The sequence below is a fragment of the Equus przewalskii genome, chromosome 27 (assembly GCF_037783145.1).
Source record: "Equus przewalskii isolate Varuska chromosome 27, EquPr2, whole genome shotgun sequence".
In the NCBI taxonomy this organism is placed as follows: Eukaryota; Metazoa; Chordata; class Mammalia; order Perissodactyla; family Equidae; genus Equus; species Equus przewalskii.
Window position 1 is genome coordinate 14,348,543 of NC_091857.1, and position 21,650 is coordinate 14,370,192.

At 38.1% G+C, this 21,650-nt stretch overlaps 1 long non-coding RNA gene across 2 annotated transcripts in view; it reads left to right on the forward strand.

Moving 5' to 3' along the window:
• Positions 1-284: 284 nt before the first annotated feature.
• LOC103549055 (uncharacterized) overlaps positions 285-21,650 on the forward strand; it is a 57,430-nt gene continuing 36,064 nt past the window's right edge. The window contains exons 1-3 of one of the 2 annotated variants that reach the window (XR_011534023.1): positions 14,168-15,990; positions 16,984-17,374; positions 19,759-19,896. This is a non-coding gene — a long non-coding RNA (uncharacterized lncRNA). Of the gene's footprint in view, positions 404-14,167; positions 15,991-16,983; positions 17,375-19,758; positions 19,897-21,650 lie in introns of those variants that run through there. The other variant, XR_011534024.1, reaches the window with a different exon arrangement.

Consider the following 21,650-nt stretch of genomic DNA (forward strand, 5'->3'; position numbering starts at 1 on the left):
AAACTCTAGTGACACGATGCCATTATTGTAGTATAAAGTACCTTCTTTTCAAGGTTGTTCTTAAGAGCTGTGGAATTACACGTTTTAAGAGACTTTGCATTATTAACAAGGTTTGTATTATTAAAAAAACATAGAGGTCATAAATTAATGGCATCAATATTCCCTGGAACTAGACATTAGCTGTATATGGTTAGAGACATTCTTATTTATATTGGTCTAATAAACAGGACGTTTGTCTGCTCATCACACTCCATCAATTTGGATTGGCTGTATATTAGTTCAATAGCACAAGTACCAGATTCAGCTCCAGGGGCATGTCAGTCATCTCATGTTCTTCTTCACCTCCCCCTCTCCTCTCTCCCTCTTGTGTTATGATTTAATTGCGAAAGCTGGAACTTTTCTGGTAAGTAAGGTTAAACGCAAACCGAAGCATGCAGGTAGGATCTTACTTCCTTTCATTCTCCTTTACTCGATGTAATGTGATCAGCCTTGGGAGGGGCAGGGGCCGACATACCAATATTTTATTGAGGGCAGCTGCCCTGCATTCTTTCAACTGCTGGATGTCCCTTGATTTAATTCAGGAGTAAATCAGAGGCTTGCTTTTCTTCCGTTTATGGATTTTCAGTTTCGGGAAAATTTTTAGGAAGTCAACAAGCCTTTTTTGTTGTTCATGTGCTGATAATAGAGTGTATATCTGGTGAATCTTTAAATTTCCTTTATGAGGCTCTCGATGTGTGCCCTCGATCAGTTGTGCTCGGACAATGATTGGAATTTTTATAAATAAAACAGTAACCGGCTAGCTGACGTGGATGAACACCACTTTCAGGACACAGTGTAGCTTGTAAGTCAAGCACATGAGTAACACAGAGGGAAAGAGAGCTATGTGTTGGCGGTGCTGAATTTTGTTAGAGAACAAACTGGTCACCTTACCAAGGCTGACTTGAGCGCTACTATAAACATGCAAAGCAAGGAAATTGCATGCTTTGGGGGCATATTTTGTAAGGCACCATAAGGTCTATTTCAAGAAACTAAGATAACAGTGGGTGATGCTAAATGCTACTGAGGAACTTGCAATATTTTGCACATATGGACTGACTATGTGGCTGCATATATAAATATTTCACTTGCTAATTGTAGTTGGTTATCAGATTGCACATGAACAGACAGAATGACACATGAGAAGTTCCAAGAACACTGTGTACCAGGACATACAGCTGAGATACGGTTTTCTCACACTTGGCGAGCATTCGAACTCAGCAAATGCAACTTTTTCTCTATACTTTAATTAAGATTAAAATATTTAAAAATCACCAAATTGAGAACATCATTATATTGTCATGTTCAAGGACCGATGCCAAATGGAAAGTTAGAAACTGGAGCTGAAAAGCAATGTCTTGCAACTTGCTTGGTGCTATTTAGAATCAGTTGATAGTTCAACATCTGACTTTCTCCCCAAATTAAGTACCCAATACCTTTCTTTGTTTTTGTAGCTTAATTGATGAGCTAGTTAGTAAAGGAGAGAAAACAGAAATCAAAATAATAATTTAAAAAATTACTATATCTCTGAAAATCCAACTATCAAGTCAGCCATTTTTATTTTTCAAAGTAAAAATGAAAGGATTAGAAATATTTGGAACTGGAAGGGAAGGGACCATAAAAATAATCTAATAATTTCCTCTTTTATAGGGGATTTATACATAAATCTCCTGTAGATAAAGTGTTTCTCCAAGATCATAAGTCTGGTTTGTCAGGGCCAGGACAAGAATTCCTACATCTTTCCAGCTGGTTTCACTGTCCTGATTTTTAACAGACCTTTTTAATTTGTCTCTAAAATATGATTTGGGAGGCACAGCAGTTTAGTGAAATGAAGCTGGGTTTTTGAGTCAGTGATATCTGAGTTCAAATCCTGGTTCAATCTTATTATCTTCATCTAGAAAATAAGTATAATTATACTTCATTTCCAGACATGCTTTAAGGATTAGCAATAAAGTGTGTATAGTGCCACAAATCAAAGAAGTTCAGAAAATGGTATCTGTTCTTGGTATCTTTGCATCCTGAAGGTGTGGACTCTTAGTATACGTTTAATAAATATTTGTGAGTAAATGAACAAATGAAGGAATAAATGACAGCACGAAAGAGTAAATACGTGAATGGATGACAACAGTAAGAAAATGGCCACTGAAAGATACATGAAGAAGAAAACTGTGAATATTTCCTTGGGGTTCTTTCAATCTATTAGGAATGCTTTGTTTGCTCTTTGATTGCACTAATTCATCAAGTTTGTTCCTTTGGCCTCCATGTACTTAAAAACATGACCCAGAAAATTGAAAATCAAAATGCACCAAATCACTCGAAAATGTATATCAGCTCAGTGCAGCCTAAATTGGAAAATCTAATTGAACACCTATCCAAACAGAGTTTTGTAAACGTTACCTGCACTAACTATCCAAACTCAGGCAGAAAATGTCTCCCAGGAACAGGCCAATTTAATTAAATTTACTGAGCAGTGGAGGGCAACACGGCCTTGTGCCTGGGTATTCTTTTTATTTTTTTAATTAATGTACACAAAATTACCCTCATACCACTTCAACAACCTGCTTAATCAGACTGCCTGCAAAAGTTGGGAGGCTCCAATACTAACTTTGCTCAAGTGTCCTTAAGGCCAGAGGAACAAAGAGAACAAGAAGAGGTCAGCAGTTCGCTGTGGAAATGCTGAAAGAAACATTATCCCTTATGTTCCTAAGAAGCTGAACTTTCACTACAGAGAGGTCAGGATGAGGCAGCTGAGTGATCATAAGCCATTGCTCTGCCGAGCTCTTCAGCCCATATAATTCTCCAGCAAATAAAGCATGTAGAGGACCTCGTGTGAGGGATTTTTTACTTTAAAATGGTCCAGTCTGAAGATGGGAAATAGGTTAGATATCCTTAGATCGTCAACTTTTTAAAAAACAAAGTAATTATAGAAAGGAGGAAATGCAATAGAGTAAATCTGTATGGAAATTTGTAGAAAAGATTTAAAAGATATTGATGCTTTTGCAATATGAAAGAAATGCTTACACAATTTTTAAAAAATTAGGAGTGAGAGGAACAAATATAAAGCAAAGGGGGGAAAAAATCCCATCCTCTGGTCCATGAACATAAAACCAGTCTTAGTGGGTTTTTTGATCAGCTTATTTTTTTAAATCAACATGACTGAGGCATAATTTGCATACAATAAAATGCACTCCTTTTAAGCATACAGTTCAATGGATTTTAAGAAACGTATACACGGAAGCAACCACCACTAAGGCAAAAAGTTCCCTTGTGTTTTCTTGGAACTCAGCTCTACACCCTCACCCTTGGCCTGAGGCAATCACCAGCATGCCTTCTGTCATTACAAGTTGGTTTCCCTTTTGTAGGATTTCATATAAACAGAACCATACAGTACATATTCCTTCATGCATGCTTCTTTTCCTCAGCATGTTTTTGATATTCACTTCTCGTGTGATGTGTATCAGAGATTTGTTCCTGTCTGTTCCTCAGAAGTATTTCATTGTATGGATATGCTCCAATGTGTTTATCTATTCACCTCTTGATCCACTTTTGGTTTTTAGTTTCTTGCTATTAGGAACGCAGTTGTTAGGAACGTTCACCACAAGTCTTCGTGTAGACATATGTTTTCATTTCTCTTGGATAAATACCTAAGAGTGGAATTGCAGGGTTGTGTGACAAGGGATGTTTAATCTTATGAAAAAACAAACTGCCAAACTGTTTTCCAAAGGGACTGTAAAATTTTACTTTTCCTATAACAACGGTAGCAGTTTCAGTTGCCCCATATCCTTGGCAACATTTATCACTATCCATTATTTTAATTTCAACTATTCTATTAGGTGTGTAGAGGTATTTTACTGTTGCTTCTTAATTAGCATTTCCCTGATGACTAACGATGTTGAGCATCTTTTCATGTGCTTATTGGTCATTTATATATTTTCTTTTTCTGAGGTTTCAGTTCAAATCTTTTGCCCATTTTAGAAATTGTTGGTCTTATTGAGTTGTACAAGTTCCTAATTTATTCTAGATATAAATTATTTGTGAGAAATATGTTTTGTCAATATTTTCTTCCAATCTGTGGCTTGCTTTTTAATTTCTAAATGGTGTCTTTCAAAGAGGAAAGGTTTTTAATTTTGATAAAGTCTAATCATTTTTTTTCTTTTAAGACTCATGTTCTTTGTGTCCTATAAATTTTTGCTTACCCAATGATGTAAAGATTTTATCTATATTTATTCTAGAAGTCTTGGCAAAACTCTCAGCAACATTTTATCCATATCTCTTAAAATTTGATGTTTTCATTTATATTGAATTTATTTAATTTTATTTATTTATTTATTTTTTGTGAGGAAGATTGGCACTGAGCTAAGATCTGTTGCCAATCTTCCTCTTTTTGCTTGGTGAAGAGTGGCCCTGAGCTAACATCTGTACCAATCTTCATCTATTTTGTAAGTGGGTCACTGCCGCAGCATGGCTTGATGAGCAGTGTGTAGGTCCACTCCCGGGATCCAAACCTGTGAACCCTGGGCAACTGAAGTGGAGTCTGTGAACTTAACCACTATACCACCTGGCTGGCCCCTATTCAATTTATTTTTTGTAGTTCACTCTTGATTTCTTTTTTGACTCATTGCTTAAGTGATGCTGAGTATTTAGGCCTCTAAATATTTGGGGATTTTCCAGATATCTTTTTCATCTAGATTTCTAGTTTAATTTTGTGGTAGTTGGAAAACATACTCTGTATGGTATCAACTATTTGAAATAGTAAGACATTTTATGGCCCTATGTATGATCTATCTTGGTGAATATTGTCTTAGAAGAAAGAGCCTAGGAGAAACAAAGAAATCTTGTTATTTCTTTGTTTAACCTTCCAGTATGTATACTTGTTTCAATCTGAAATGCCACTTATCGAATAGAGCATGAAATTAAGATTTCTACAGGAACACATAGAATAATTCTGGAAATAAGAAATTTATCTGTAAATAGCCTAACAGACAATAAATATTTGAGGTTTATCTCATCATAATTCCAAGAAATCGCAAAATTTTTTACTTTGCCATGTCTAATCTCATATACAAATTTATTGACTATTTTCCTGTAGGATATATAATTTTATACTCTCATCTTTTAATAATATTACTTTACCAAGTAATTCATCTTCCATATGGCTCTTAAAAAGAAAGTTTTCTGAACTTTTGACAGAAAATTTAGACATAGAAAGCCAAGAGGAGGCTAATCTAACCAGGATAGTTGGGAGGTGGCCAAATATGTTTATTTCACACAATCTGCACTAAGATTCTTTGCATGTCAGGAAAAATTTTGAGGGAAATCGATTGTGTAATTGAAAATTCCTACCTCATCAAAATGACCTAAGAGTAACAACAATCCGAGGTCAAGAGAGCACTCTACTCCATTCCCAAAAGCTTTAATGATAAAATGGGAAGACAATAAGAAATGATGAGCAGTAAGGAGAAGGATGACTTTTCTTGAGCAGATTGCAGTCCTCAGTGAACTCTAGGGCACTAACTGACAGCACAACAAAACAGCTGCTCACCAATAACCATGGGTGATCACCATAAGAGATTGGACGAGGCTATGGAGTAGAGAAAAGAGCTTGGATGCCACGTTGGGAGAGGACCAAACTTTATTTGGGCCTGGGCAGCCACGATACATGATTTGTTTTTCCAGCGAAATTAATGAATGATTCCTCTTCAAACTGTTGGTAGATTTTTTTCCTCCCGTGAATATTCGTTTGGAGCGCTCTGCTGATGCCGTGCGGTTCTGTCTGTTAGGAGTCAGCTATGTTAAAAATCTTGTATGGTAAGCAGGAAATGAGAAAGGACTTTGCTGCACTTTTAAATTCAAATTAGCTTCCTCAAACCACAGCTGGAATAGATTATTTTCGACCTTTCTTTAAATCATAATTTATATCTTTGCAAATTACCACCATCAAAGTTGTCAGGACAGCAAGAAAAATGTTTCTGTTTCACATAGTGGAGGATGTAATGCCTGAACGATGGTTCGCAATGAATTTGGGCTTCTTTACTTACAGGTTTTAAGACCTTCAGGCTGATCGCCATACATTCAGCTGGGAAGTTTATCTTGGTTTTATTTTTTTCTTTTCTCTCTTACCTACCTATGAATTCTAACTTTTTCTCTTGCCAATCTGATTATTACAAAAAGCAATGCCTATATGCTAATAGTCTGTATGTTTTTTAATGCTACTCTTTTCCAGGCCTCATGTTCCTTTAACCCTCATGATAATGTCAGCAACTGATGAGAAAACTGAGTCTTAAATATATTGCACTAGGGGCACTGTCACACTAATAGTAAAGGAAAGAATCATGTCTTGGACCCTGAGCTATTTGAGCCAAATCTGTTAAAAACCATATGTGACTAATTCAGTCTTTCATTCACTCATTTGTTTATTCATTCATTCACATTGAGCACCTGCTGTATACTCGGCATTACTCAAGATATTCAAGGTATTCAAGGATATGTCAAGATGAATTAAAAAGCAGACCTTTCCATCAAGGAGTTCACAATCTTTAATTAATTACACAAACAATGTTAGGTCAGCCTTGTTCATGTGATGAAATCACCTTCTCCTACTGTTTAATATGCCTGACTAGATTTGTCTAAATATATTTTTTATTTTATTTATTTATTTTTTTAAAGATTGGCACCTGAGCTAACAACTGTTGCCAATCTTTTTTTTTTTCCCTCCCCAAATCCCCCCAGTACATAGTTGTATATTTTAGTTGTGGGTCCTTCTAGTTGTGGCATGTGGGACACCACCTCAACCTGGCCTAATGAGAGGTGCCATATCTGCACCCAGGATCCGAACCCTGGGTCACTTAAGTGGAGCGTGTGAACTTAACCACTCGGCTACGGGGCTGACCCCTAAATATATTTTTAAAAGTTGTGCTCTCTTTTAGCTTACCTTTGCCCTTGAAGAAATAGGTACTTTTTTAAACTAAATTTTTTTATTGAGAGATTATTGACATATAGCATTATATTAGTTTCAAGTATACAACATAATGACTTGATATATGTATATATTATGAAATGATCACCCAAATAAGTCTAGTTAGCATCCATCACCACGTGGTTACAAATTGTTTTTCTTGTGAGAGCTTTTAAGAGCTACTGTTTTAGCAACTTTCAAATATACAATACAGTGTTATTAACTATAGTTGCCAGGTTGTATATTACATCCTCCAGACTTATTTTAGAGAATAATTACTTTTTAAAACTAAAGAGCAATTATATCTAATTCTGTGGATAGTTACTATGGGAATGATTTTATATAAACTTTATCATACTCAGTTAAGCTAATAATTGGGTGGATTCGAGAGATACTCAGAGCCTTTTCTCTAAAAAATAGAAAAAGGCAAGATGGGAAATCAAGTAAATAGTGGTTACAGTGTTTTGCAATCCACCAATCAAATGGCCTGGAGTTGAAGTCATGAATTGCTGTGTGGACATGTGGGATGCTGCAGCACAAGACTCCAGGTGAGGGGACAGAAAGAAAAATAACCACAAGGTTAAAGATCAGTCAGTATCCTTTGTTTGGAAGGACTTATGTCAATCAGATGTTGAAAAACTCAGAATACTCTGACCTATCAAAGTGTCCCATCTTGATTTAGGATCCCAGGCAGATCAAAGCTGCTCAAAGTCTTGTGTACCTTCCAAATTACTCATCACAATTACGTGAGTTACATGTCCTAAGAACTGGGAAGACCAGTTGAGGAACGAGCCAAGGAGAAGAAGGAGGAGAGTTTCTCCTATTTCTTCTGGATGTAGAGCTGATCCCAGACACCATTTGAAAGAGTATAGTTGTTTGTGTTTTAACAGCTTTATTGAGATATAATTCACCTACCATACAATTCACCCAGTTAAAGTGTACAATTCGATGGCTTTTATTATATTCCCATAGTTGTGAAACCATAACCACAATCAATTTTAGAATATTTTTGTCACCACAAAAAGAAACCCAGCGTCCCTTAGCCATTACTCCTCAATGCCTCCATGCCCCTCCTCTGCCCGCCAGCCCAAGGCAACCACCAATATACTTTCTAGCTTTATAGATTTGCCTATTTTTGACATTTCATATAAATGATATCATTAAATATGTGGTCCTTTATGACTGACTTCTTTCACTTAGCATCACGTTTTCAAGGTTCACCCACATTGTAGCATGTGCCTATGCTTCATTTCTTTTTGTTGTCAAAAAATATTCCACTGTAGAGATTTAACACATTTTCTATATACATTCATAGTTGAAAGACATTTGTGTTGCGTCTACTTTTTGGCTATTATGAATATTGCTGCTATGAACATTCATGTACAAGTTTTTGTGTGGTCAAATATTTTCAGTTCTCGTGGATATGTACCTAGGAGTAGAATTGCTTGTTCATATGGTAATGCTATGTTTAGCCTTTTAAGGAACTGCCAGACTGTTTTCCAAAGTAGCTAGACCATTTTACATTCCCACAAGCCATGCATGGGCGTTCAAATTTCTCCACATCCTCACCAATATTTCTTATTATCTGGTTTGTTTTATTATAGTCATCCTAGTGAGTGTGGAGTGCTTTCTCATTGTGGTTTTGATTTGCGTTTCCATAATGGCTAAGGATGTTGAGCATCTTTTCAGGTGTTTATTGGCCATTTGTGTATCTTCTTTGGAGAAATGTCTACTCAGATGCTTTGCCCATTTTTCACTAGGTTATTTGAAAGCCTTTTTGCTTTCTTAGCCCTCTGCTGCTTCACAGGGTCCAGACTACCCAACTTTCAAAGTGATTCGGGCTCCAGAATGAATGTACAAATGGCATTCCTCTTTGTCTTGGAGTAGACGGTTTTATAAAATTTTAAGGGAAGGACAATTTTATCAACCTTATTAGCACCCCTGCGTCTATGACTGATGGGACTTGAGTACATCCACATAAATATTTTTAAGTTTTTCTGTTTCCCAAATGAACTTCTAATTGAGCACTACAGGATCCTTCACCCTGCCATGTACCATCCTGGCTACCCCAACCCCCGGGCCTTTGCTCCTTATCTTCTGTGTGTGTTCTGCTTGAAATGTTCTCCTCCCAGTGGTCTTCGTATAGCTACCTCCTTTGTGCCATTTAGGTCTGTGTCAAATGTCACCTTCTCAGAAGATTCTTGCCTGACTACCCCATCTGCATTTGACTCTCAACTCCCCCTCCTGTCATTCTCCATAATATTACCAAGGTATAACATTACCATTATTTTTCCTTTATATCACTAATCATTATCTCTAATTATATATTTAATTATTTATTCTGTTATAGTCTCATTTCTCTTGAGAATGTGACATGAAAACTGAAGCTTCATCTCTCTTCTTAACCCTTGTATCGTGGCACCTGGAACCTTGTCACAGAGACAGGAGATTCCCAATAGATGGTTGTTGAATCAAACAAAGACTCAATTGAAACCCAGAAATATTCATGCCAATCCCTGACTATGAGCATGAGTTAATAGCATATGCAAAAATTTAGTCTTAAAATCAGAAAAAAAAACTGAATAATGAATGTGAGAATAAATGCTACTGTGTGTCAGGCATTTAGCAAAGTGCTTTATATGCATTAGCTGTAAGCGGGGTTTTTTTGGTTTCTTTTTTGAGGAAGATTAGCCCTGAGCTAACATCTGCTGCCAATCCTCCTCTTTTTGCTGAGGAAGCCTGGCCCTGAGCTAACATCCATGCCCATCTTCCTCCACTTTATATGTGGGATGCCTACCACAGCATGGCTTGCCAAGCAATACCATGTCTGCACCCAGGATCCAAACTGGCGAACCCCAGGCCACTGAAGTGGAATGTGCGCACTTAACCGCTGCACCACCAGGCCGGCCCCCACTAAGTGGTTTTTTAAAAGTTATTTATTGGGGAAAATTAATATGGAATACAGAACAGTGTTTACAGTTTTAATTCTGTTTTCTAGATTGTGTCATTGGAGAAGATGTGACTAATGCTGGAATTTAGAGTATGTGCTTTCAAGTTTCAGTTCCATTACCAACAAACTCTACAACTTTAACAGATACTTAACTTCTCCTTGACTCAACTTATCCATCTGTCAAATGGGAATAATGATATATTCTACCTATTTTGTGTAGCTATTTTTAATGATAAAACAATAGATTTAGGGGCTGGCCCTGTGGCCGAGTGGTTAAGTTCGTCCGCTCCTCTGCAGGTGGCCCAGTGTTTCATTGGTTCGAATTCTGGGTGCAGACATGGCACCGCTCATTGAGCCATGCTGAGGCAGTGTCCCACATGCCACAACTAGAAGGACCCACAACTAAGAATATACAAATATGTACTAGGGGGACTTTGGGGAGAAAAAGGAAAAAAATGAAATCTTTTTAAAAAAAAAACAATAGATTTAAAAATATAAATGTGCTACACAATTATATAGGGTATGGCAATTATCAATATTGTGTATATTCATCTATTTAAAGAATCATGCAAACTTTATTACTTATGTCTAAATTTCCTTGCGTTTTACTCCTTGTTTTCTAAGATGTCTGTCATTTATTCCTTTAATTGTTATTTTTATGGGGTTCTCTCATCACATCTCAACAAAACTCAATGTAAGATGTCCATGATTAATTAAGCACAATGGAGAAATGGAGTATTTCAGGATCGAGAGCTCCTTCATTCAATAATCTGATCTTGATTTACAGAAAAAATATATTGCATTTTTAGGTAGAGAGTTGACTTAGCGAAATGCCTGCCTTCAAATTTGAATCCTCCTAGTATATGTACGTTAATATAAAACGTGTCAGTCACACTGTCCTAGTTGAAAACACCCTCCCAGTTGATTCACTGTCAACATTTTGGTCTCCTGAATAAAGTCTCCTGTATAATTAAAATTTACAGCAGGCTGCTTTTTGTATTTTTCCGGAAGATCTTTTTTCAGTTTAAACTTTTTGCAGATTGAGCAGTCCCCACCTAGTAGTCACAATCTGCCTTTTGGGGAAAGATTTCCATTTGCCCACTGCTTCACCGCAATGCCCTCAGCCCCTCTCCCGTTTCTTTCCCTTGGAGACCATTGGCCATGGTTGAGAAAGTCTGTGATAGAATAATCCAACTGTGGTGTGGCCGAGACCTGCCATGTGAAAGTCATTGTGCTAGTAAATGGTTCAGCTTTTATATTTTATGGAGGAACTAAACTGGGAAAAAAATAGAGGCGAAAGGATGAATCAATTTTGTAGATTTGGTCTTTTTAAAAGTGGCTTTGTATCTGTTGGAGATGATAAGATAGGAGAGGGCTGATCCAGGAAGAGCTGTTATTTCTGTAATTAAAAAGAAGTGGAATCAAGAGAGAGGAGCTCTTGTTCAGGCTGGGTTTTAATTACAATATATCTTTAATTATCACCCTTTTCTTCCTATTTATTTTAAAGTTTTATTAATCCTGTTCCTCAAAATATCTTCTTCCTTTTCCAACGATTGAAAGAATAAAATGTGACAATTTGTTTTCTTTTGTGCTTAGTAGATGGTGTTCTCTAACCCTATGGGTCAACATGACCTTAACTTTAGTTTTATTATATGATATCTACAAGGGTGGCTTATCAGTGCCTCCTACTCTTTTGTGTTTATACAATTTTTAAAGAATTACTGTGGCTCAGTGGACCTTAACCCTTAGTAGCAGAAAATCAAATTATGAATTCTTAGCATTATATGCTTAAGTTTCTTCTGAACTGAAATTACAAAATCATTAGTCAATTTTCTGTGGGGGGAGGGGAGATAGAAAGTGAAGGATTTAATTGGTGACTAGTAGGGTTAATATGGATTCACTGATCATCTCAACTTCAAATACTAAGCCTTTCAACTGCAGATAACTAAGAGCTGAATATATCACAACATTGCTAAGGAAACCACTCAGACTGAATTAAGGCGAGGCTGAAGTCTTGGAACAAATTTACAAAGAGACTGTGTGATCTTCTGCTTGGAGATATTTTTGATATGAGTGATTTTTACTTCGGTGGTTCTCAAAGTGTGGTCTACAGACCAGCAGCAGCAAGCTAATCTGGGAACTTGTTAGACATGTAGATTATCTGGCCCCACCCCCATTTTCTGAATCAGTCTCTGGGTATGGGATCCAGCAATCTCTGTTAATAATCTCTCTGAAGGATTCTGATGTTTGAGAGCCTCTGATCAGCACATTGGTTCTCAAACTGGCTTTACGTAAGAATCACTAGGGAGCTTTTAAACATACCAAGGTGTGGGTTCTGTCCAAAAACTTTTAAATGAGAATCTTTTGGGGGTTGGACCCAAGCCTTGGTATTTTGCTAAGCTCCTCAGATGACCCTAATGAGCAGCCAGGCCGGGGAACAGAAGAGTATTTCTCAAACCCGGCTGCACTTTATAATCGCCTGGGGAAACATTAAAACATACCGATGTCAGGGGCCCCACCATATACTATTGAATCAGGTACAAACTTCCAGTTATAATATAAATAAGTCTCGGGGGTGTAATGTCCAGCATGGTGACAATAGTTAATAATACTGTATTGTATGTTTGAAAATCGCTAAGATAATAGATCTTAAAAGTTCTCATCACAAGGGAAAAATTGGGGGAAAAAAGAAAAGAATCTCTGAGGATGGGTCTGGGAATTGATATCTTTTAGAAGCTCACGATATAACTCATGCAGTCAGAGTTGAGAATTGCTCCTCCGTCTGAAGCATTTCAATGGATTAAATGATCTCTCTAGGTCTGTTCTCTTGATGCTGTTTAGCTTTTAAAGGTTGTGAAAAAAGGTATAATTTTATGTGGACACTTTTCCACTTACCACAGTTTTAACTTAGTTCAATTTTTTTGACCTTGTGACATTTTTACAGTCCTGCATTGGGGTGGATCACCTGATGTGAGCCTGTTGTTAACGAATGAGGACAGATGCGTTAACCACCACTGAAAAAAGGGAAAGAGTAGGGTCAAAAATACACCAGGGGTGAAAGCCAGCCACAGGAGGAACTTTCAGCTCACATAACTGAGACGATGGAGCAAGCTCTTGCTGCAGAAGCCGTGTCCACATTTAGAGAAGAGCAGGAACTCCTCTCTTTGGAGTCTGACGGCATGATGCAAAAGTGGATAAGGAGCAAAAAATTTTGACCTGTTTTGAGTCCATAGGTCTGTTATGTGCCAGGCAAAGCAGACTGGCCTTGATATTTACTTGTCTCTCTGCATAAAACTGTCAACACATAAACCACCTTAAAAATAACACACGATTTTGTTCTGTCTCACTTGTCAGTTGGGTTTCAGTGAAGGCTTTCATGAAGGAAGTTTTCAAAGATTTCTTTAGTGAACGGGATGAACCTTCTGAGTTGGATGCACAAATGCTCATCTAGGTCACCCTCGATGGTTACCTCTTGTTATTTTCCTATTTGGAATCTTCCACCCAACCCTATACACAATTGCTTCCTTGAGAATGGCTCCAGGGATCACCATTTCTTCGCTATTCACATTCCACTACTCCAACTCTCCAGCTCTCACACCAGTATTATTCCCATCATCTACTGACAAGCTTCCCACACACAGGGCATCTCCTGTCATTGCCCTTTGTTTCCTACGTCTGACACCATCCTGCATTCACGACAGCCAGAGATAATCGTCCTAAAGCCCTGTCCCGTCATGTCACTACCCTGCAAGATCTCCAAGTTTCCTTCAGGATAAAGTGAAAGTACCTTTGCATATTTCAAATCTTCCCTGAATGGATGCAACCCCTCTCTCCAATTTCTTTTATGCTGGTCCGCAAGACAAACTCTCAGCTCCAAGCAGCTGATCATCTCATTCTTTTCCATTTAAAAAAAATTATTTCTATTGCCGTAACACAGCAGCTTATGCAGTCCATTCCACGGCCCACCTAACATCGCCATCTACCTAAGTTGTATCCATACTTCAGGTTCAGACGAAATTTCAAATCCTGGATTGCAGTGTTGGCTACTCTTTAAGGTTCTCTGAGTGCTCAAGTTCTCTACTCCTGCACTCACTGGCCTTCTCCTTACCTCTGTCCTCCTGATACACTACAGTCCTTATCAAAGAGGTCAACCCTTAATTGTCCTTTCTGTGAATAAAGGGGCTAACTCAAGCTCAGTTCTACACAACTCTTTTCTTCAATTTCAGATTTGTCCATTCGTCTCTTACATAAATTGTAACTTCTGTGATGGCGGGGACCCACATTTTCATCTAGCGCTAACTTTATGGTAGGCATTTTCCTTTGTGTTTTACATGGATTATTTAGATTATTTCGCTTCTAGGCTGTAAATTAACAGATAAGGAAAATGAGACAGAGAGGTTTAAAAAAAACAGACTTACCCAAAGTAAACAGCTCTCAAGTGGGGAAGCTGGAATTCAGATCCACCTCTCATTCCAAAGACATTTCTCCAAACCATTCTTCAACTATTTATGATTGAGTTGAAATGATTTAGACTTTTAAAACAAAGATATCATTTTTTTTTGGAAGATTTTATTTTTTCCCCTTTTCTCCCCAAAGCTCCCCGGTACATAGTTGTATATTCTTCGTTGTGGGTCCTTCTAGTTGTGGTATGTGGGATGCTGCCTCAGCGTTGTTTGATGAGCAGTGCCATGTCCACACCCAGGATTCGAACCAACGAAACCCTGGGCCACCTGCAGCGGAGTGCGCGAACTTAACCACTCAGCCATGGGGCCAGCCCCTAAAGATATCACTTTTTTAAGAGGAGTGTTTCCATCTTGAATCTTTCTTAGGCAAACAGAGCAATGGAAGTCAAGAAAGAAAAAAACATGAATTTTCTTAAGTAGAATAATTAATTTTCTAGTCACTATAAATGGTTAGTGTTGATGATCATGGCACGTCGCCAGCGTGTAATGAGTCTGAGAAATCAAAACCTTGAACGCTGAATCAAGCCAAGACCCTGAACTGGCTAAATGATATATTAGGAAGGATGCAGAGGAGCAAAGATGAAGGGTGGGAGTTTTCCAAGGTTAATTACGGAACGAACATCTAGGAACAAGGAAGTGAGAACAGGGAGGTTTGGTATGTGACGTATGTTGAAGGGCTGGGACCACACATTGGAGATATTGTGCAAGTACAGTTCATTATTTAAGAACACATTACCCTCTGAATTGTCTAAAGGTCAGGGTCAACTTTACACTCAGACTTTATTTTCATTCTTTGTTGATTTAGAAATGGTCTCTTGAGTACCTCTCTAAGCCTCTCATTGTGTAGTCTGTAAGTACTCTGTTGAAAATATTCAGATTAATCACCCACTTTACTCCCTCTCTAGTATTTTCTTGGCATTGTACTAAGTGACACAGAAAGTGCATATATACATATATATATTTCTCAAAAAGATTGCAAGCTATTTAGGAATGAAAGATACCATTTATTGAGCATCTACTAAATAATAAATATTCGTGTATTTTTTATAACCCTATAGTAACTCTTCAAGATGGGTAGTAGTAGCTTCCATTTTACAGATAGGAAAACTGAGGTGTAAGATGTTCCTTAACTTCTCAAAAGCCACATTGCTATGAAGTGTTAAATCCAGGATTTGAATTCAGGTATCTCTCTCTTTTTTTGTGTGATTGAGTCCCTTTCAACTGTGCTAGTATATATCGCAGATAAATTAGGTTATGCTATGATAACAAACAACCCCAAAATCTTAGTAGCCTAGTCCATCATCAGTTAATTTCTTGTTCACACTGTGCTCTGTGGATTTGAGCAACTCTCCAGGGCAAGTGTCCTCAGTGTGGAAGCTCAGCATCACAGGCTGCTTTGTTCGTGGAGCATTTCCATATCTACATGGACCTCCAGCAAACAAACAGGGAGCACGGAGAAATGTACATCACTTCTAAATACTTCAGCTCAGAAGCGACACACTTCATTTCTGCTCACATTTTATTGGTCAAAGAAACTCTCATGACCACACCTACCTTCTGAAAAGAAAGGAGAACCACAAATCCTGGTAAGAATTAGTGTTTTCTACCTCAACAATAAATATTGTATTTCAATTCAGCAAATAGCTACTAATTCTTTACTTAGAATATAACATTTGGTTCAGAAAAAAATGAAGGGATTTGCTTCCTGATATGAAGTAATTGACAGTTTGATAAGGAAAGTAAATCCTATAAAAAGGAACTAGTATATTAACACAGAAAGACAAAGAATATTTGAACTCAGAGGAGAAAAAGGCAACTGGGATCTGGAAGATTATGGAAGGTTTAAGGCATTTATATTGGTCTTTGGAGGATCAGTGGAATTTAATTTGGAAGTATAAGAAAGAAACTGTAGTTGAAGAAAGAAAAGAGAGGAAGATATAACAGGACTTCTTGTCAGTGGCACAGCTGCTATTGGCAGGTCACTTATGACGTCCCCCCCTCTGCAGAGGCAAAGCAAGCTCCCCAATGGCAATGGGAGGGGACAGCCGTTCCAGTGGTGGCCAAGGCAGCAGGCCTGTAAGCGCCTGCCCTTTGACTATCTGCTCTGTGTGGTTCTTGCTTTCACACGGCTTCCACTAACACATGTTTTATCATGGTCACCACTAAGTGAATTTTAATTTTTTTTTCTTATTTAAAAAGTGCCACTTTTGGAAGATATTCGCAGACAGCGAGAAGACTCTCCAGGCTCCACAACCAGATACACACCTGACCCTCCTCCGATGTTCTCATTTGCCTTTGGGCTTGAATATTGCTGAGAGGTGGAGTTAGACTGACTCCTCATTAACTAACCCAGGAGGCTGAGGAATCACATGTAAAGGGATGGGGCGGCTAACAAATATTGAGTCTCAGGGTCACAAACCAAGCCAATGGGGTAGAATAGCTTTTTCCCCAAAGCCAGAAAGAATAGTGAAGATTCTAGTAGAAAATTTACTTTAAGGGAATAGAGATTTTGGACCAAAAGGCTGGTGATGCACTCTCTACATACGTGCTCAACATCCATAAAATTTCTCCCAACTCAGGCCTGGAGAGGTGGTTATAGAGCCTGAGAGAAACGGCCAGTTGTGCGTTTTGAAAGTGCAGAGGCCAAGACTCGCTCAGCAACACTGATACATGTCTCAGGAAATTTGTGAAATCATTTGAAGGAGGAGACCTTCAAGAAAAGACGTGAGTCAGCCGCAACTCTCATCCATCCAGCTCAAGTGGTCAATCATTCTGCTGTCACAGGAATGCGTAACCTTGGAACCAGAGGTCTCTCCCATCCATCAACTCCCATGTGTTCTTCCCTTCTGGGCATGTTCAGTTGAGATTGCACAGGCCCTCCTTCAGTCACCCTCTTAGAAATGCCTTCTTAGTGAACTGAAGCCCTGTTGACTTACCCAGAAACTCAGGTCCCTTTCTTCCTCACTACAGGTAACAATTTGAACTTACCATTACCTTGCACGTTTTTGTACTATTACTACTTATGCATGCATGTCTAAACAATAGATAATATCATTCTTCATGTTCTAAAACTGTATCAAATGGTATAATACACTGTATTAGGGATTTTGCTTTTTTCCCCTCGACAGTTTTTTTTTGTGGCTTATCCATGTTGATTTGGCTATCTTAGAAAATTTACTCAAATGCATTGAAATTTTGGTTCACAGGCTCATTTTCAGTGGATGAGATTTCTTTTGTGCAGGATTTTTGGTTTTTGTTTTGTTTTCCTTTTCTCTCTCCATTTACCTTTGCTTCATTCATTCATTCAACACATATTTATTGAGAACTTATAATTGGCCGAGTCCTAGGCACTGAGAATATTGCAGTGAATGGAACAGATGAAAAAACCAACCAAACAAACAAAACTCCCCAGTCTCATGGAGCTCATTTTCTGGTGATGGAGAGATAGATCATATACAAATACATGTGTGTAACAATTAATGTGTCAAATGATAAAGAGTGCTATGGAGAAAAATAAGAAAAGAAAGGGATCCAGGGCATGTCTATGACAGGGTTTCCAGTTTCTAATAGAATGATCAGAAAAGGGCTCAATGAAAGGTAACGTTTGACAAAAGGCTAAAGTGGGCGAGAGGGTAAGACCTGTGGTTCTTTAGGAGAACATTCTAGTCAGAGGGAAAAGCAAATGCAGCTCCTGAGACAGTAGCATGCATGTTTGTGTTCAAGGAAGATTGAAGAGACCATTGAGGCTGGAGTGGAGTGAGCAGGGGAGAGAGTCAGCCAAAAGAGGTCAGAGAGACAGCAGATTGTGTGGGGCATTATAGACTATGGATTCTCTTCTGGAGAGGTGGAAAACTTTTCAAACATTCTGAGCCAAGGTGTGACATGAAATGACTGATGTATTTCAAGGGCTCCCTCTGAGTGGCATATGGAGATTAGACAATAGGAAGGCAGCTGTACAACCAGCAGGAGAGCTAAGGAATTGTAATAATCCAGGTGAGAGATAGTGGCATCTGGATTCAGGGAGGTAATTTCAGAGAGAGTGAGAGGTGGTTATATTTTGGATATGATTTGAAAGTGGGGCTGTCAGGATCTACTGAGATTGGATGTGGGGTCATAGAAAGAGAAAAAGCCAGAGAATACACCAGTTTTCAGTCTCAGCAATGGAAAGGTTAGAGTTGCCTTTAATTGAGGTGGGAAGACTAAGACAGTTTAGTCACATGACTATGTTTTGTCCTTATATAACCCTAGATTAAATGCTTGATGTAAGTCATAGTCCCAGACAATGAGAGTGACTAATATTTTCAATCCCACCCTGGCTCCTGACCTAAGTGAGCCTGACCAATATTCCAAAACCTCAGACCATTTCATATAAGCACTCTTGGACTCCAGCCCACGTGCCTACTCATTGTTTTAGCCCCACTAATTGCTTTGCATTGCCTTCCATTTGTATCTGGGAAATATTTATTTTGTTTGAGAGCCCGGCTCTATAATTATTTTTTCTTTTATATTTTATTTATATGTGTGCTTGAATCAGAAGAGCTATGTCAGAGAGTAAGCTTACTCTCCACCTTGACCTCTTTGCTTCTCTCACATCCTTTTGTGAGAATTCAGTCCAGTTGGCTTTCCTCTTCTGGGATTACTTTTCTGACATTGGCTTCTATTACACTCACTATCCTGATTTTCTCTTGCCTCTCTGGCTATTTATTTGGCCTTTTGCAAAGTTCATCTTCATCTTCTAGAACTCTGAATGTGAGAATTTCTTGGGACTTAGTCCCAAGCCCTTGTCTTTACAATCTACACTGTCTCTCTAGTCATTCTTATCAGTATTTGCAGTTTAAAATACCATTTATATGCTAACGACTTCCATATTTGTATCGCCCTTCCTGACCTCTCTTCTAAACCCTAGACTTACATATTTAACTGCCCATATACTTATAAGAGTTCTTAGAAGCATCTCGAACTTAAATTGTCCAAAATTAAATTTTTTTTTTATGATTGGCCCTGGCATGCCATCTTTTGTCAATCTTCCTTTTTTTTTCCTTCCCAAAGCCCCACTACATACTTGTATATCCTAGTTGTGGGTCTTTCTAATTCTTCTATGTAGGATGCCACCACAGCATGGCTTGATGAGCGGTGTGTAGGTCCATGCCCAGGATCAGAACTGGTGAACCCCAGGCCACCAAAGCAGAGCACACGAACTTAATCACTTGACCACAGGGCTGGCCTCTTAAATTTTTAATCTTTCCTCTCAATATGGATCCTCTCCAGTATTCTCAATTTCAGCATCCAACCAGTGATTTGTGCCAGGAACAAGCGCTGCATCTTTGACACTTCCTTCTTCTTCATTCCCACAGTCAGACCACCATCAAATCTTGTCATTCAACCTCCAAAATATACATCCAGCCCATCCTTTTGTGAAATAACTAGATAAGGCAAAGCCTGAAGTGCTATGAAACAACACAAAACCAATGGAACCCCCTAGAAGGTGCATGGTAAGTGGGTGTCATCTGATCTTGGATGGAGCAAAATAGAGATGTTATACCTAAATCTCTTCTTTTTGAATCAGAATTATAAACATTTAAGGTTAGAATGGATCTTAGTGACATCTTGCCCTAATCACTGTCTGTAATAAAAAACTAAAGTCCTGAAGGTGAATATCTTATTCAAGTTCCTACCATTAGTAGTGAAAGACTTAGGATTATCACCTACCTCTCCTAATTCAGTGCAGTGCTTTTTTACAGAGCCATGTTGGCAGGAAGTCATGGGCTGGGCTCTGATAAGTATGAGGCTGGTGCCATATAAATAATATTTTGTGGCATTTGTTATTTTCTATAAAGTAAGACAACTGGTTTTATAGAAATTTTCAGCTCCATAGCAGTAGTGTGAATTTAACTTTTGTCTTAGCATAAACATGGTTTTATTTATGAAACACTGACCTTAAAACAAACAAGCAAATTAACAAATAACTTGGCTTAAATACAGCTCAGGCTGCAAATAATGCAATTATGGTGTGGCTAATGGTATTTGGATATTTGTGCAAGGTCTAAGATTTTGGAAAAAAACTTCTGGGAAAGCAATGGCCTTTTGCCATCTCCACCTCACCCCTCCCTGGACTCCATGACTGCTTTCAAAACTATTCTGCTATAAGCTTCAAAGACTTGAGATTATCATCTTTTATTTGATAGGGAAGATAATCCTGTTGATGTTTCTGCAACCAAGTTGTCTACAAACCTGATCCACTTAAAATAAAATATGATAACAAAATTGTGCCCTTCAGTCTCTAAAGAAACTGGTAAAAGAATGAGCAAAATATAATTGAGATAATCCGAGAAAAGATTAAGGAAGTTGATGACAAAATTGTTTTCTTACAGAATGGAGTTGTATTTATGAGTGAAAGCTCAAATTCTCCTCTCCTTACTGGAGATGAATCCTATTATTACTCTAGTTCAAGAGGATCCTTGCAATTAAACTGCCATTGATGGAAAACTACCTGAGTGAGATCTTTTATTATTTTTAAATGCCAAGCATGAAATTTTAGGCAAATAATACTTATCGTAGAAATGGGACTAAAATCCTTTTGTAATAAAAACAGCAAAATCAAGTCTATTTATTTCATCCAAGATGAAATTGTCTGAGAATATCTGCTTAATTGGCATCTAACTGCTATTCTTTGGCAAAAGAAGAATCATTGAGACAAATAGTATTTATATTGCAAAATATCTAATTTAAGCTGCATGTTTTTAAATCATATGGCATATGTAGCCGGGGTTACAGGCATAGATTTCAGGTTCAGGAAGATCTGGTTTAAATCCTGCTTCAGTCATTTGCTTGTGACATTGAGCAAATTACTTAAAACACAGATGCAAATGCCCAATATCCCCACCACACTAAACCACTTAGCATTGCTGAGGTCATCGTGCTCCCTCGGATTTCCACATCATTGTACCTGAAGCCTCCTTTCTCACTCTTCCGAACACCTTCATCTCCTCCACCCCTTCATTGTGTAGCTAATTCCTCATCTGTTTAGATTCAGTTCATGTGTTACCTATACCAGGAGTTCTCTCTGACCCAATAAAATTTAGGTTCGGACCTAGTGTATCTCAGTCTCAAGCCTTATTAAACTCTTTCAATTCTCTGTTTTATTGTTTTGTCTGTGAGCTCCTTCAAAGTAGGAATCTTGACATTCATTTTTGCATTTCCAGAACCTAGCATGAGACTTGGCCCACAGTTTGTGTGCAATGTATTT